This window comes from Anomaloglossus baeobatrachus, chromosome 3, assembly GCF_048569485.1.
Source record: "Anomaloglossus baeobatrachus isolate aAnoBae1 chromosome 3, aAnoBae1.hap1, whole genome shotgun sequence".
Classification (NCBI taxonomy): domain Eukaryota; kingdom Metazoa; phylum Chordata; class Amphibia; order Anura; family Aromobatidae; genus Anomaloglossus; species Anomaloglossus baeobatrachus.
The window spans coordinates 6,255,110-6,261,109 of record NC_134355.1 but is presented as its reverse complement, the minus strand read 5'-3'; positions in this window follow the sequence as shown (position 1 = coordinate 6,261,109).

The window sequence follows — 6,000 nt, the reverse complement described above, 5'->3', positions numbered from 1 at the left end:
GGGAACATAGAGGGAACATAGGGGGACCACACAGGGAACATAGGGGGAACACACAGGGAACATAGAGGGAACATAGGGGGACCACACAGGGAACATAGAGGGAACATAGAGGAGACCATAGAGGGACCACACAGAGAACACACAGGGAACATAGGGGGAAACATAGAGGAGACGATAGGGGGACCACACAGGGAACACACAGGGAACATAGGGGGAACACAGAGGAGACCATAGGGGGACCACACAGGGAACATAGAGGGGACCACAGGGGGAACATAGGGGGACCACACAGAGAACACACAGGGAACATAGGGGGAAACATAGAGGAGACGATAGAGGGAACACACAGGGAACATAGAGGAGACCATAGAGGGAACACACAGGGAACATAGAGGGAACACACAGGGAACATAGAGGGAACACACAGGGAACATAGGGGGACCACACAGGGAACATAGAGGGAACATAGGGGGACCACACAGGGAACATAGGGGGACCACACAGGGACCACACAGGGAACATAGGGGGACCACACAGGGAACATAGGGGGACCACACAGGGAACATAGAGGGAACATAGGGGGACCACATAGGGAACATAGAGGGAACATAGAGGAGACGATAGGGGGACCACACAGGGAACACACAGGGAACATAGGGGGAACACAGAGGAGACCATAGGGGGACCACACAGGGAACATAGGGGGAACATAGGGGGACCACACAGGGAACATAGGGGGGAACACAGAGGAGACCATAGGGGGAACATAGGGGGACCACACAGGGAACATAGGGGGGAACATAGGGGGACCACACAGGGAACATAGGGGGGAACATAGGGGGACCACACAGGGAACAGAGAGGGAACACAGAGGAGACCATAGGGGGAACATAGGGGGACCACACAGGGAACATAGGGGGACCACACAGGGAACATAGGGGGGAACATAGGGGGACCACACAGGGAACAGAGAGGGACCACAGAGGGAACACAGAGGGAACACAGAGGAGACCATAGGGGGACCACACAGGGAACACACAGGGAACATAGGGGGAACACAGAGGAGACCATAGGGGGACCACACAGGGAACATAGGGGGGAACATAGGGGGACCACACAGGGAACATAGGGGGGAACACAGAGGAGACCATAGGGGGAACATAGGGGGACCACACAGGGAACATAGGGGGGAACATAGGGGGACCACACAGGGAACATAGGGGGGAACATAGGGGGACCACACAGGGAACAGAGAGGGAACACAGAGGAGACCATAGGGGGAACAAAGGGGGACCACACAGGGAACATAGGGGGACCACACAGGGAACATAGGGGGGAACATAGGGGGACCACACAGGGAACAGAGAGGGACCACAGAGGGAACACAGAGGGAACACAGAGGAGACCATAGGGGGAACATAGGGGGACTATACAGGGAACACAGAGGAGACCATAGGGGGACCACACAGGGAACACAGAGGGAACGATAGGGGGAAACATAGAAGGGCTATACAGGGAACATAGGGGGACCACACAGGGAACCATAGGGGGACCACACAGGGAACTATAGGGGGATTATACATGGGCCATAAGAGGAACATACAGTGTGAGGTAGTGACCACCTATATTGTAAATAGTCGCTATGTATCGCAGTAGAGGAGGTCCTCTGCAATGTAAAACCTGAAATATTTACTATGGGACTTGTAGTTCCACAAGCCTTGTTAAATGTATTATGGGTCAGGTGTACGACTTGTCAGAGTGCTCGGCGGCTCTGGCTATTCACATACCTCCACCCATGGGTGTGTCTGGTGGGATATATGAGACTGTTTGGTCACATGGTCTCTGTGATTGGATGCAGGTCACTTCCTGGAGGCCCCCTGTGTGCAGACCACGAGGATGACAGCCGGCTGCAGACTTCCCTGGAGACACAATGGCTTGGAGGCCGGGTGTCTGGAGCTTGTGGTCACTCTGTGCTTAGGAAGCTGGAGTCCTCCTGAGGATCTGGACTGGCAGGAGTCAGTGTGTGGAGCCTGTGGTCGCTCTGTGCTTAGGAAGCTGGAGTCCTCCTGAGGATCTGGACTGGCAGGAGTCAGTGTGTGGAGCCTGTCGTCGCTCTGTGCTTAGGAAGCTGGAGTCCTCCTGAGGATCTGGACTGGCAGGAGTCAGTGTGTGGAGCCTGTCGTCGCTCTGTGCTTAGGAAGCTGGAGTCCTCCTGAGGATCTGGACTGGCAGGAGTCAGTGTCTGGAGCAAGTCAAAGTTCCTGGTTGGTGATCCCAGTGAGGCAGTTTCCTAAGTGTCAATTGCAGCCCAGCTCAAGCTCCAGAAATGTAATCTCATAAAAGGGGGTTGTGTACTGACCAAGGTCAGTGAATGGACAGTGTTACACCGCCACTGGGTAACTGCTGTGTGGGAGTGTATCCAAAACCGTGAGGGTATACCTGCAGATAAAATGGACTGTAAGTCATATATGCTTCTGTAAATCCAAAGGAAGACTTATGTTTGTGTTACATTGAAGCCGCAAGAAGGCCTGTGTTATGTTGCTGCAGTGCTGGTTTGTGTGTGAATAAACTAACTGGACTTTTTAAATAGAAACCGTTCCAGTGTGCCTTAATCTAGCAGCCGAGAGAGTGTTCCTCAGTACATTCAGGGAGCACAGCCTCACAAGAGGAACCATACAGGGAACATAGAGAGAACCAGAGGAGGACTCTAAAAGGAGTGTTCAGAGCTATAAATACCTTCTCGGATTATATATAAAAATACTGTTAGGGCTATTAACGATGTTGGTCACCCATTCCCACCAATTATCTCTAAAACACCCGTCACCCAATTAAATGTATTCTCCTAACGGCAAGTATTGGGCACTAATGCCACAATAGTTACTGTATCTCACACTCCCATGCAAAATACTTTCACACGCTACATGAGGCTAAAATGTAAGATGTTAAGTCCAAATATCCATCTACCAAGTCGATGAGCATCGGATTCCTGCATCCGGGAGAGCTGAAGCCTGCTGCCACACAAGCCGGAGCCACTCTGCGTACCGGATACTGTATAGCCGTAATACACCGCTCCTGACCCTATTCTCACCGTCTGCAGCGTATTACCTTACGCTCTCTCAGCGCATATACAGACTCAGCATTAGATTCACTACACCGAGCCCATCGGCACAGGTGAGTGATGGAGTAGATTTTCTTAGCATCACACCGAGCCTATCAGCACTATACTGGGAGCAATGGGAACCACAGGGATCTGTACTGGGAGCAGTGGGAACCACGGGATCTGTACTGGGAGCAGTGGGGGCCGCAGGGATCTGTACTGGGAGCAGTGGGGACCACGGGATCTGTACTGGGAGCAGTGGGGACCGCAGGGATCTGTACTGGGAGCAGTGGGGACCGCAGGGATCTGTACTGGGAGCAGTGGGGACCGCAGGGATCTGTACTGGGAGCAGTGGGGACCGCAGGGATCTGTGCTGGGAGCAGTGGAGACCGCAGGGATATGTGCTGGGAGCAGTGGGGACCGCAGGGATCTGTGCTGGGAGCAGTGGGGACCGCAGGGATCTGTGCTGGGAGCAGTGGGGACCGCAGGGATCTGTGCTGGGAGCAGTGGGGACCGCAGGGATCTGTGCTGGGAGCAGTGGGGACCGCAGGGGTCTGTGCTGGGAGCAGTGGGGACCGCAGGGGTCTGTGCTGGCAGCAGTGGGGACCGCAGGGGTCTGTGCTAGTGCCGATTCTTTTTAATCTCTTTACTATCAATCCCGATCCCAGGTCATTAATAAAGTGTCAGTCTTTGCTGATGACACCAAACTATGTAGGAGATTAAAAACTCGCCTTGATAGTGCAATATTACAAAAAGATCTGGATAAGATGTGGGAATGTGCAGACACAGGACAGAGAATGTAATGGTGATAAATGTGGAGTAATGCACCGAGGACGGAGTAATCCTATAGCTGCGTATACATTAATGGAAGTAACCTCCGGACTACAGAACAGGAGGAAGAGCGGGGGATTCTGGGTACAAGTAACCAAGCAGCAGCTCAATGTCAGGCAGCAGCTGCTAAAGGGAGGATAAAAAGAGAGATTAGATCCCAAGATCCAAACATATTGTTACCCCTCTATAGATCACTTGTAAGGCCACATCTGGAATATGGGATCCAGTTTTGGGCTCCACATTTTATAAAGGACATTCAACAGTTCAAAGGCGGCAACTAGATTATTACAAGGAATGGAGGCCGCCCGTTTGATGAGGAATGGAGGCCGCCCGTTTGATGAGGAATGGAGGCCGCCCGTTTGATGAGGAATGGAGGCCGCCCGTATGATGAGTAATGGAGGCCGCCCGTATGATGAGTAATGGAGGCTGCCCGTATGATGAGGAATGGAGGCTGCCCGTATGATGAGGAATGGAGGCCGCCCGTATGATGAGGAATGGAGGCCGCCCGTATGATGAGGAATGGAGGCCGCCCGTATGATGAGTAATGGAGGCCGCTCGTATGATGAGGAATGGAGGCCGCCCGTATGATGAGGAATGGAGGCCGCCCGTATGATGAGGAATGGAGGGCGCCCGTATGATGAGGAATGGAGGCCGCTCGTAAGATGAGGAATGGAGGGCGCCCGTATGATGAGGAATGGAGGCCGCTCGTATGATGAGGAATGGAGGCCGCTCGTAAGATGAGGAATGGAGGGCGCCCGTATGATGAGGAATGGAGGCCGCTCGTATGATGAGGAATGGAGGCCTCCCGTATGATGAGGAATGGAGGCCTCCCGTATGATGAGGAATGGAGGCCGCCCGTATGATGAGGAATGGAGGGCGCCCGTATGATGAGGAATGGAGGGCGCCCGTATGATGAAGAATGGAGGCCGCTCGTATGATGAGGAATGGAGGCCGCCCGTATGATGAGGAATGGAGGCTGCCCGTATGATGAGGAATGGAGGGCGCCCGTATGATGAGGAATGGAGGCCGCCCGTATGATGAGGAATGGAGGGCGCCCGTATGATGAGGAATGGAGGCCGCTCGTATGATGAGGAATGGAGGCCGCCCATATGATGAGGAATGGAGGCCGCCCGTATGATGAGGAATGGAGGCCGCCCGTATGATGAGGAATGGAGGCCACCTGTATGATGAGAGGTAGGAAAAAAGACGTCTCAGAGATCTCATTATATGTATAGATACATGTGCGGTCAATATAATGGACTGGCACATGACTTATTCCTTCCAAAGACAACACTAAGGATCAGGGGCAGTCACTGCGGGGGAAGAAAAGAGATTCCAGCAGCTAAATAGGAAGGGTTCTTTACAGTTAGAGCGGTCAGACTGTGGAATGCGACCACAAGAGGCAATAATGGCGACACTATAACAGCTTTATATCAGGGCGGGTGATTCCTCAGTACAACATTGACGGGTAGAGATGATTTAGTGATAAAATATATATATATGAATATATATATATATATATATATATATATATATATATATAATTGGTGGAGGAAGGTTGACCTAGACGGAGCGGGGGCTTTGTTCACCTGTGGAACTATCCGGTAATTTTCTGGTTTTGCCCTTTTACACATAAAACACCATTAATTTCAGCCTTTTTCGTCAGTGAGGGCAGAGGCGTGGACGGGGAGGCTGGGGTAGGATCACGTGCGGCAGTCTGAAAGCAGGGAGGCTCCGCGTTTCGCTTCTGCACATCCAGGAGACATCCATAGTGATGTATGGAGCGGACCCCCCCCCCGTAAATCATGTGCAGGAATCCTGCGGACAGCCGGGTCCTCGTCACCTCTCATATTGTAACTTTGATATCGGCTCATGTGCAAAACATTATCTGTAATGGAAACTCAAAGCAGAATCTTCAAAGGTCCGCGGCACAGGCACAAAGCAAGCGGAGCCGTGATGGATCGTCGTCTGTCCCCTCCACATTAGTCAGGATGTCTTCCTTCTTAGACCGGATATAAATGATGAGAGTTGTAGTGTATTCAGTTACCTCCGTATCATCTCCCGGCACACAA